Raw genomic sequence first — 12,820 nt, forward strand, 5'->3', positions numbered from 1 at the left:
CAGTTAGGAAATCTTCAAAACTCTTCTTAGACACTTATTTTCTATGGAAAAAAAAAAAAACTTTCCTATAGATTGTTAAGATATAACTAAGCTGACTCAACTTTGGGATCTCTTAAAACACAGAACTTCCAAGTGACTTATCAAATATGGCCTTTGAAATGGATGTGAAGATGACCAAAAGCTATGGGCAAGTTACAGTGTTTACCAAAACAAGAATGAGCAGCTCAAAGCCACTGGGAAGCTGCTACCAATGCACTCAAGATACACATATGGTAAATTCTAAGCATATGTATCAATCCACTCAACAGATTTAAGAGTTAAACAATATTCTACAGGCTATAGATATATAAAGGTGAATCTAACCCAGACCATGCTCTTAAGGATCATACATTGAATAATGGAGCTAAGAAAGACACATTAGTTATAGATGCAAATAAAAATGCAGATAGAGCTACATAGGTTCAGATATTGCTCTATATGAGAACTACACTATAAGATGGTAATGTGCCAAGAATATGTGTACAAATTTAAATTTTTCAGGGGTAACTTTCAGGCCTATCTTGGGGTCATATTGTCCATCCTTGTAACTAAATACAGTCCTCCTTAATTTCTTCCTTGCCATTTCTCTTTCTGCTACCATGGTCCCTGTTCTTCCCGTTATTAGCCTCTTCTCATTTTAATTCATTTTATGAACACTTCTCAAGTTTATATTCCCATGACATTTATCCTACAATCTCCAACATCATGCCTCTTCTCTAAGATTACAGAAAGTGATTGGCAAGGCATAGTAACCAGTTGGATTTATATTTTCCCCCTTGGCAAGTTTTACCTGGCATTTATCCTGCAAATTTCCATGTCTGTTAAATCTATTGGGGTAGAGCTGTAGGGAGGGGCAGGGAGGAAGGGGGGATGGCGATTTACCTATTCTCCCTTTCTAAGGGGAGTATTTGGCAAGGTGACCAATCCAAAAGTATCATGGACTCACCCGAATTTTGTTTTCCTCTATTCACTGACTGTTTGCTCTGTATCCCAATCTTTCTCAATTTAAAAACATTTCTGCTGATGAGCCTGTGTTCTGGAATCCCCTGGAAATGAATAGGGTTGAGGTACCACAGCAGAGGTGAAAACACAGGCATTTATTATAGCACCAATAAGGAGTTAAATAATAAACTTTTAATACCATATTGGACTGAAATGTTCACATTTTAAGCTGAATAATAAACTGAAGACAATAAAAGGCTAATCAAACAAAAATCATCACACCAATAAGAAAAGAAAAATTAATGTGAAACCCCCATGAGTCAATAAATTTGAGCAAGTTTCAAATTAACTTCATTACATCAGTGCATTTTTATCCAGAGTGTGCAATCTGCCATTTATTCTCCATTTTTTTTTTAACATTTTGCTTCCTTCTTTCTCTTGATACTCGGTCTAATTCCTTTCTATGCTCTAATTCTTAATAGTCATTTTCTATTCTGCACCTAATGATTTCCCAGACTGCGATTGAGCCGTCATTTCCATTTTTGTGCTAATTCCCATTTCCCTTTCAAATGACTCATTGCACATAGGCCTACAAACACCTGAACACAAATAGCATCATAGGTTTTAACCAGTGATGTAAGTGATTCAGGTACCAAATGCATGGTTAGTATCTGTAAGGGACCAACAGCCTTGAAATCTTCCAGTCTCCTATATTCTTTCAAGTCCTGTGTCAGAATAATTCATTTTTTCCCTTGGAAAATATTTCAAGTTCATGATATATAAAGATATCCATGGGTTCAGAAAAGCCTAGTAAAGTCTGAAAGACTCTACCATAACACGCTAGAAAAATTAGTCATTCAAATGAAAAATAAACTTTTATGTAAAGAATAAGAGGAGAAAATGTGAAGGGGTAGGAAGGATAGGGATAAAGTTGGTAGACATAAAGAAAAGGGTTCTTTATCAAATCTTCCCCAACAGCGTGTCCTTGGATCATGCAACATGAGCAGAATATGGGGGGCAGTTTTTGTTCTACTCTCTCCCATTTTTAGAATCGGTTTGCCCAGCATTATGACACACATGTTCCCAGTTACCATAATAGACTACATATGTAACATTAACTACATCATTTCAGAGCTCCATTTGCAGATTCTACATTTTATTCGACTCCTACTCCCCCCACCCCAAAGGAGACAGGCTGTTAATCCCCATCCTCTGTGGGAAGCTTATGCTATGGCTGGCAAAATGTGAGAAAAAAAAGGCTTTGTATTCCAGTTGCCATGTTAGCTGTGATACACACACATATACATTTATCTCCAGTGTTGTTCTTCATTAATTCATTTTGGAATTTGTAATGCAACATTTCAGCATCGTCTTAGGAAAGCTCAGAGCAGATTTTTCTGGATGTTCAATGCACTCACTTTATAATGGAGTTTACAGTTCTAGTGAACAGGGGCATCTAAATTCGTACTCTTTAGGCTGAATCTTAAACTTTTAGTAAGTCCAGCATGAAATATAAGCTCAGAACTTGTCATAGAGAATCTGTGTCATGTACTACTGAGGAGCACAATTAAAAGAGATTGGCTTTTTCCTTCTACATATCTGATATGAAATCTAAATGTATTAAGAAAATGGGAAAGTTCTAAATGGCTTGAATGAAAAGAGGAAGGGGCTCAGTCATTGAAAACACATTTTGATTTCATATCAATACTCTTCAGCTATGTTAAGCTTAGGTATACCTTTCTTGGGAACAGTGGAGAATTTGTGAGAACTTGAAGTTGTTCCTGTGTTAAAAAAAAAAATAGAAACTGGTTAAAAAGACATGTAGGAAGGAACGGGAATATAATAACTAAATGGTTACTGAAGGATTTGCCTCACTAAAATATCAGCCCTTTGAATTTTGACACAGATTTAATTCACAAAATAGGCTTTAACTCAATATGTTAGACCTTTGTTCCAGAAATGATTGCTTCATTTATGAGTTTTTTAAAAAATATATATAAAGATGGAGAATGGTAAAAATTATTCAAAATAATTTGTCCTTCCAACTATAGGAAAACTTTATATCTATGTTAACATTGTCATATGGCAATAATTTTTGCAGATTTAACTGAAATTTTCAAGACAAAGCTTAGAAGGGAACAATGTGCACTTTTTCCTTTACAAATAAATAAATGGAGCATTAATTATTTCCACTTTCTTTCATAATTTCCTCCATGACCATCTTTAAAAATACTTTAAATGGACAAAAATGATAGTTTTGAATTAAAAACATTATTATTTCTAAATTAAGAATAATCTATTGGTATGCAATTATAATTTGCTATATTAAGTACAAGATTGACCATAGTGAAAAATCTTATACCCTTTATCTAATTTTTCTTAATTATTAGAGAGCTCAACAATTAAATTATTGTATTAAATTGATTCCTGAAATCTCAGGAAACACAAAACCATTTTTCTTTTTTAAAATTATAAATGTCACAACAACAGACATATAAATAATACTTTTTATTTAAAAGTGATAATAAACAATACGTAAAAAATACTGAGTTGGCCTTTAAAACTTGTAAACATGAGCAAAGTTAAATAGTAACTTTATAAAGGAAAATAAAAACTGAAAGGCATAATTGTAAAATATTAAATTTTGAAACAACTAACTAGAATACTAAAACATTATTTGAAGTTTTTTTATACTGAATTGCTTTTACTTTCAGAATGTATTTAATTTTCATATAAATAAGAAAAATGATTTGTCTATATACAAAAGTTAGTTTTATTAGTCAACTTTTCCCTCTGAAGGTGTGCATTGCCCCATTTACAGTATCTTATCAAGATCAGGAAGACACTCTATAATTTAAATCCATACTATACTTTTTCTTTTGAAATTCCCTGCTGTGCTGTATATACCTTGGATCTATCACTCTTCATCTATCACTCTGAATTTCATATCAAATTTATTTTGACACATCACATTTGAATAAAACAGTGGTAGAACATGCATACTCATTTACACTTTGATATTAATTGTTACACTTTTTATGCACTAAATAAATGTACATAATTGGTAAAATGCATGGGAATGAGGTCAAATTAGCCAAATATGCATTGTTAAAAAATAAAAAAGCATTTCTTTATCTTATGCATTACTTTATATCTAGATTTATAGTGAGATGTATGCTATGTATGTATCATTAAAAACAATTTCTCTATGTAAAGTAATTTAAATTAAATATTTTTCATAATCAAGTAAAATGGAAAAAACTTTCAATAATTTATACTAAAGTTCAGAAATATGACTTCCCTTTATTTTATAATCAAAGGAGATAATCTCCAAAGTAAAGCATCATCAGGTGAACAGGTCAGAACATGGACACTTTAAGTTCAGACAGGCACAAACCTTATGCCATGAAAATTCCTTTTAGGGCCAGTAGAGGAGAGGGAAGGGAACAGATAGGCAGTAGTGTTGGGGAAATACAGAGGACTGAATTATAGCCAATTATATTTGGCTTTTAAAATTATGTACAGACGAATCCTAATGTTATGTATAATGAAAAAAGAAACAATAAAAAAAATTTCTTTTGTGGTCAGTGTCCTCTAACTATTAGAAAACTAATGAGAAGGGCTGAAGAAGGAGGAGATTATAGTCAACCAATTGACTTTCAATAAAATCTTCCTCAAAAAATAAAAGCTATCTACAATTTTGTTTGTCAAAACTCACATTCCCCCAATAATTCAGTTTTTTTAAAAGTAGGGAGGAGTCACTTGCTTGTCCACCAATTTTCTCAAAACGAATGGCAGCAGGAAAAAAATAAAAATAAACTGTCCTATGACTTGAACAATTAAGTTGCTATTAGCATTAAAGTGGTCTTAAAAAGAGGTTTGAAAATCCCTTAGAAAATTACTATATGCACAGTGTTTGTACCAGAATGACAGTTTTTTTTTAATTTTGTTATATATGACAACAGAGTGCATTACAATTCATATTACACATATAGAGCACAATTTTTCATCTCTGGTTGTACACAAAGTAGAATCATATCCTTAGCATCTTCATACATGTACTTAGGGTAATGATGACCATTGCATTGCACCAACTTTCCTAACCCATATCCCCTCTCTTCCCCTCCCTCCCCTTTTCCCTCTATAGAGTTCATTTAATCCTCCCATTAACCAGAGACACTGCATGTATTAGAAGAAAAAGTAGGCTCACATTTCTGTCATGTTGGATTAGGCCTCAAGTTCCTTAATAAGACACTTATAGTGCAAGAATCAATATCAAGAATCAAAAATGGGATAGATTCAAACTAAAAAGCTTCTTCTCAGCAAAAGAAACAATCAATGAGGTGAATAGAAAGCCTACAGCTTGGGAGCAAATTTTTACCACTTGCACATCAGATAGAACACAAATCTCTAGGGTATATAAAGAACTCAAAAAGCTAAACACCAAAATACAAATAACCCAATCAATAAATGGGCCAAGGAACTAACAGACACTTTTCAGAAGAAGATATATAATCAACAGATATATGAAAAAATATTCAACATTTTCAGCAATTAGAGAAATGCACATCAAAACTACTCTAAGATTTCATCTCATTCTAGTCAGAATTGCAGCTATTAAGAATACAAACAACAATAAGTGTTGGAGAGGACGTGGTGGAAAAGGCACACTCATACATTGATGGTTGGACTGCAAATTTGTGCAGCCAATATGGAAAGCAGTATGGAGATTCCTTGGAAAACTGGGAATGGAGCTATCATTTGACCCAGCTATCTCACTCCTTGGTCTATACCCAAAGGACTTAAAATCAGCATACTTCAGGGACACAGCCACTTCAATGTTTATAGCAGCACAATTCACAATAGCTAAATTATGGAACCAACCTAGATGCCCTTAAGTACATGAATGAATAAAGAAAATGTGGTGTATATATACACAATGGAATATTATTCAGCATTAAAAGAGAATAAAAATCATGGCATTTTCAGGTAAATGGATGGAACTGGAGAATATAATGCTAAGTGAAATTAACCAATCCCCAAAACCCAAATGCCAAAGGATTTCTCTGATTTAAGGATGCTGATCCACAATATGCTGCGGGGGGTGGGGAGGGGATGAGAGGATTAAATGAACTCCAGAATGACAGTTTTTAATGTAGCCAAATACCTACAGAAGAATAAAATAATTAAAAGGAGAATCATCAGCATGTGCAAGTGTTGAGTCCATTAAATTTAGGATAACTTGCAAGAACTCCCTCACCTGAATGAATGTCAAAGTACCTCAATGCATGAGAACATTTGGCCCCTTACCTTACCAGTGACCATGAAGAATTATACACTTGTTTTTTTCTAGCATTAAACAAACCTCCTGGATCTTCCCCTAGCACCTATTCACTTTCCCAGAAATTTAGAACAATATTACTCAAAATGGACACTACTGTCACTTCAAATCGGGTATTTCTGTTGTGGAGGTCTGTCTGTACATTGTAAGAGGCTTGGCAGCATCCATGATTTCTACCCACTAAATGACAGTAGCACCCTCAACCCAAATTGTGACAATGAAAAGTGCCATCATATATCTTAGTGTTCCATGGGGTTTAAATTTGCTGCTGTTGAGAACTGCTATTCTAGAGGAAGAGAAATAACTTTGTTACAGATGGGCTTACTTGAAGGAAAGCAAGAAGCATGAGTTGACAACTTCACAGAGTTGACAACTCTCAATGAGAAAAAAAAAAGAGTGAGAATTGAGACAGAACCATTAAAACAACTGGTTGCATAGCACTTGGAGGTCTTTGGTATAGGGAATTCAATTACTATACTAAATAGTAATTGAATAATAATAGTAATAGTAGTGAACGACACTACAATAAATATTAATAGCAAATATCTTATTCTGCATTAACATAGAGCCGTATAGGGAGAACATACCTGAGTTTATGCCAAGTGAGATAATTAATGTTCACTGAGGTGATCCTGAGTTACCAAGAAATTATTGAACACTTAAAAAGATTCAACAAAATAAAAAAAAAAGAAAGAAAGCAAGTTAAGAGTTTGTTCTATGTATCCTATCAAAAAAGATAGAAAGGTTATAACACATTTTAGGAAGATATTCATCAAAATATTAAACTTTTCAAATTTGGCCAATTAATGTTTATTTGAAAGAATTCTTCTGTACTAATGTACATGTTAGATTTTTCAAGACAATATTGATTTGGAATTTTTTTTTTCATTGTTACCTATTTAATTTATACTCAAGAAGAAAGAGACTGTCCATAAAGAGGATGCCCAAGTGATCCCCTTATAATATCTACATTTTTGTATGTACTTAGCTTGGCATATAGGTCTTGCCGAAGATGAATTTTGCCATAGTTGGGGATGCCTTAAGAATGCAGGAGACAGGCATTCATTTCAGCAGAGAAGGGTTTCTGGGGCCAGTTTCTGGAGCCCAAGTTAAAGAAACTCAACATGGACAGAGCCTGCCTAGCAAAGTCAGAGTAGGAGAGGGACTCAGAAAGGGGCAAGGGAGACAGAAGACTCAAACTTAACAGGAAACAAAAAACACAGCAAGATTCAGAATGAAGGCGTCCAGAGAAGAGAAGGGTGTATAGAAAAGTCAGTCTTGTCTTTTAAGAAATTTGAGAAATTTGACCCCCAGGAAATCAAATAAATGAGCAAGTTCAGTTTTACAGTTTGCAGTCTGAAGCAAGATGATGGGAGTCAGGAAAAAGCCATGAGGTTTTAACTTTTTCATCATGTCTCTAGGCTTTAGGCATCTCCAATGCCATGAAGGCGGCCCTAGGATAAGGGGAATTCCAGAGGGAGCAGCAAAAGGGATTGGAATGAAGTCAGTAATTATGTTCCCTGTTCACTTGTGTTCTAGACATTAAAATCAATCAACAAACACATATAGAGACAGTTTGGACAACAAACACCTATTCCAGTTTGGAATCCAAGTCTTATTGCTTACTAGCTATGTCATTTTGACAAATTAGTGAACTTCTCTGATCTTTGGTTCTCATATATAAAATAAACACACATACTATATAAAACCTAGTAAAACAAATATTGACATTTGATCACACTACTGAAGGTTAGCTGTCAATCTTCACCCAGTCCCATTTCTCAAATGAAAGTGGGCTGAACAAGATTTGCGCGTCATAAATCAGTGCTTGTATCACCTGAGACCCTCCCAGGTCAGTACATTTTCACTGTCTCATTTTATTTATATATATATATATATATATATATATATATATATATATATATATATATATTAGATTTGTGCTATTTTGATAGAACAGACAAAATGAAAATTACCATTTTTCATTTAGTTTTCAATAATATAACCTTTCATTTTGTGATTAAATTTTCTGGATGCCCTTCTTCTATTATGGGGATGTTTAACAGTACCTATCTCATAGCACCAGGCAAAGCAGATCTAGTTTTGTGGGGCCTGAGGGTTGGAACAATTCTGAACACTTTCTTAAAGAAAAAAGTTATTAATATGAAATTAGGTATGAAAAGAATATTTATTTAGAACTAAAAGAATTATGCATTTTTAAATGAGAAATTTTAAAACAGGGCATTAGAAAGAGCCCTTTTAAATGAATAACCCTGATATTTAAACTTCATTAGTTTCATAGTTCCTCTGCCTCTAGGACTGGATGAAGATTAAAGAAGATTACATAGAAAAACTCAATAAACTGTTATTAAGAACTTATCTTCAGTAAATATTAGCATTAGTTATTGTCAAAATAATAATGATGATTATCTTGTATGTACCAAGTCACATGACACCAGAGGTCTTGAAAGATTTGAAGAAAGACAGAGATAATGGACCATAGCCATTCTATATTCTGTTCCTGGTCTTTTCTCTGACATAATTGCACTCATCAATCTGGTAGGCTGCATGAAAGGACATCCTTTACAGAATCCTCCAGTAAGGGAAGGGACCCCATCATAACTGGCCTGACAAGAGAGATAAAATGTCCAAGCCAAATTGTCTTGGGAGGTAAGATGTCCAAGCCAAATTGTTTTCTGGAGCTATAAAACTAAGAACCAACGATAGATCCATTCTATAGGTCAAGTAGCCACAAATAAAATTATAGTACAATTACATAGATAGATAGATAGATGAGTAGTTAGAGAGAGGCAGGGAGAGAGGAGAAACAGACAGCCAGACAGAAGTTCAGAAAGATAGGTAAATGATAGATAGAATATGAAAGCACCAAGAAAATAAAAGTTGGTAACTGATTTCTTCCAAAAACATGAGAGAAGGCTTGCAGAGGAAGAAAGAGAGGAGTAAAATTCCGGAAAGAGATGTGTATAAGTAGACATGGGCCAGGTGAGACAAGCAGTACTTGGGTAGGGTAAACAGAAGATAAAAAGTGCAAAGGTAGTTTGGACTAGAATTGCCTGCCTTATTTAAACATTTGGCCTAAACAAGTTGAGGTACTAAGTAAGCATTTTTTTTTTTTAATTTTTGTAATGTCAACTTTGTGAAAGTTGTACAGGGAGTCATCAGAAGGGGCTAAGCAGATCCTTAGGGGGAGTGCCCTCGTGTAATAGTAATGCTGTACACATTGTGCTGTTCAGGCTGAGCACTGCACAACTCCACGGGAGTGCTACTGTCATGTACTCCAGTGATAACAACACTTTTTGGAGTTCTACATCCTTTACAAGGACATTGTCCCAGATGAGGGACCATGATGAACCTAACCCAGCTAATGCAATCAGGATGAAGATCAGATATCAGCACTAAGAGATATTTCTAAGAAGCAACTAGCAAGTGTGGGAGAGCATACTTTTCTTCAGTTTCCCAGAGAGTGGTTGCTACTTTGAGGAAATACAATTGAGATTGGAGTCAACCTGAAAATAGAAGTCAATTAAATTTTAAAAGCATTTCAGGGGGGAAAAATTGTTTCTCTTTAGGACTTCATGTTGACCAGCCCACCATTCCATTATTGGTACTAAATGATGTTCAGAGTTAAATATGACAGCAGATGAGAAGCTGGAAATCCAGCTTATTTCACACTAAATGCTCAGGGCTCTTATGTGCACTCCCACACCCAGACATTTTTTTTTTTTTAATTTGGAGGAAAAATAAAAAGACAAAATACACAGACAAATGAAAACATCATTGGTTTCTATTTACAGAGAATTCAGAAAAATCTTTTTCTCACCCGTTCTATTTACTATGGATTTATAGAATTGACATTCACATTACTTGTAGGGTCCAAAGCAAACCAGAAGTATAACACAAGAGGAAAATGTTGAGTATATGCAGATAGCAACCATGCAAAAAACCATTCTGCCCATTCAGTTAAGACCAGAATCTTCCCCTTCACTCCATCTGTTTCCAGTCACTATTTACCTGGTCTAAATTTTAACTGATAACAAAGCTCCTAAACAATAATATGTCACTGACTTAAAACTTTCTTGTGACTGTATCAAAAGGGAATTCTCTCGTCTTCAACCAATATCACCCAGACCCCAAATAACACTAATTCCACAGAAAGTTCAGAAAGTTCATGGTTCATGTTCTGTCATTTCTTCCTTATTGGATTGATTATAAACAACCAGAAAACATTATTTTTTTTTTCACCTCCGCTCTGTTCCTATCCTATAGTCTTTATAGTCCTATCATTACCTAGCTCCCTGATATTTAAAAGATCCAACAGACTTAGACATTTATACTGTCATCTCCTGGGAGCTTTTGAGAAATGCAGAACCCCAGGCTGCACCCCAGATCTCCTGAAACTGAGTCTGCAAATCAACAAGATCCCAGACAACTTGTGCACAGTGATGTTGAGAAAGTACTGCTCTACTCTGCACTGTGGTAAATGAAGCTACCCAGGTATCAGGCTGATGAGCTACTTAAACAAAACCACTTTAAATACACACACGTAACTAATAAACCAAAAGCAGTGCACAAGTTTTCCAAACAGAAATAATTTGGCCAGAGGAAATTTAAATAAAAGGATGAGACGATGAAACACTCAGAAAAGGAGAAAGACCACCAAGAATTTAGGGAAATGTAGACTCCAATTAGAAGCATTTAAGTTTCCAAGTTTTCAGGCTGATTCCAATAATTCAGCTCCTAAAGACAGCCCATATAATACACAGAATTCAGTATTCTTCCTTGTTTGCATGAGAAAATATATTCCAATGAGGGAAATACTCACCTCATACCATATTTTAAGGTGATTATAGCCAACCTCAGGTGGTTAAAGTAATTTAGCCTTCAGCCTTGCATCTCATACCCCACCTGAGACAGGTTGAGCTCCTCAGAAATGGGCTGCCTATTGTGCCTTACTGCTTAATTATTATATTAACATGTTGAAACTTCCTTTGAATTACCACTTCACTGTGAGTGTTTTTTCTATAGAAAAGCCCTTCAGTGATATGCAATGAAGATAATTTTTCTTGTCAGCTTACTTCAAAAATCCAATAAGTATAAATTCAATGCAATTTGAGTTTTGCCAACATTTTGCTTCCATTTCATTTTGTTTTGTTTTCTTAGCATCTTTTTCCCCCAAGTGCAAAGCTTCATTTTCCGAATGCAAAGCAGGCTGCCACCTTTCCCATAATGCACACTGCTGTTTTGTGGTTCTGGTTTCCGAGATGCAGGGTACCTTTGCCCATGGTGGGCAGAATCTAGTCTGCCTAGGAACACCACGTCAGAGCACACGGTGAACTTTGGCCCACTTGGCAGAGGTTTACACGTTGACTAATTGAAAACTGATGAATGTGCATATCCGAAAGCATAAAGCAAGTGAATAAAAGCTTTTTTGGAACATTGCACATATAAAACTGCCATCCCCAAATCCACAGTCATCTTTCTACCTGCTTACGAAGTCTAAACCTGTGGGGTGCTGGCAAGAGAATCTTGGTCCATAAAAGGGGAAAAAAAAGGAAAGGAATATTCTGTAGCATTCCATGTTAGCAATCACTTCTTCTCTGGTGAGAGTTCTTATAATAATTAAGTCCTGTTTCTAATTATTTTAGCCATACCCACACACTGTGTCCTCCTCTTGGAAATTTTAGCATATGGTAAGAACTGAAGTTAAAAAATAGATTTTATATGAGCTACATGTATGCACCCTGGATTGTTACTTAAGATTCAGGGGAAGAACTCCCCCAACAGGCTTCAAGTTTAGCCAAAGCAAGAATCCTATTTTATTCATGTTCATAGCCCTCCTTCACTAGCTCTTGGATGAGAGGTTGGTTGGTACCTATTTCCTGCTCAGATTCTGCTGATTTGTGAACCTATTCTCAACTTTGCAGCAGGATGCTAAAATTCACTCCCCTCACTAAAAAAAAAAAAAAAGAAAGAAAGAAAGAAAAAGAAAACACTATTTTTTTTCTTACTAACTTTAAAACTTTTCCAGAATTCACTCTGTAAAAATGTCTCATAAATGAACTATAATCTTAAGAAAATTTATTTTGTGGATTTTTTTTAAAAAAAATTCCGTGTTACAAAGCTAGCTCAGTGCCTCATCTAAGTGGGGCAGCTCTTTAGATGCACAATGTCATTTTTATGACTAAGAGTTAATGTCAAGTTAAATGAGTTTTGTAATGCAAGATCTCATGGGAGGAAAGTAGAAGACAAATGAGCAGTGGCTACGGAACCACATTGTAACCTCATTTTAATCTCAAATTTTCACCCCTCAGTGTGCATAGCTGATAGGTTGGTAAGTAGACTTAGAATAGGTCAGTTTCACCCAAACTCAAGTCAAGTGGTGGCAGCTAGTGACATGAGGGTGAAGTCCAGTGGTTACAAACACTGACTTTGAACTCAGACAAGGCTGTGGTCCCTGGATTATCTTGTGTGGCACTT

The 12,820-nt window shown here is 35.0% G+C and overlaps 1 long non-coding RNA gene across 1 annotated transcript in view; it reads left to right on the plus strand.

The window, feature by feature from the left end:
* LOC139707718 (uncharacterized) overlaps window positions 1-12,820 on the plus strand; it is a 62,876-nt gene that overhangs the window by 28,056 nt on the left and 22,000 nt on the right. The gene's annotated exons all lie outside the window — the stretch shown is intronic.

Source organism: Marmota flaviventris, chromosome 11 (genome assembly GCF_047511675.1).
Source record: "Marmota flaviventris isolate mMarFla1 chromosome 11, mMarFla1.hap1, whole genome shotgun sequence".
Lineage (NCBI taxonomy): Eukaryota > Metazoa > Chordata > Mammalia > Rodentia > Sciuridae > Marmota > Marmota flaviventris.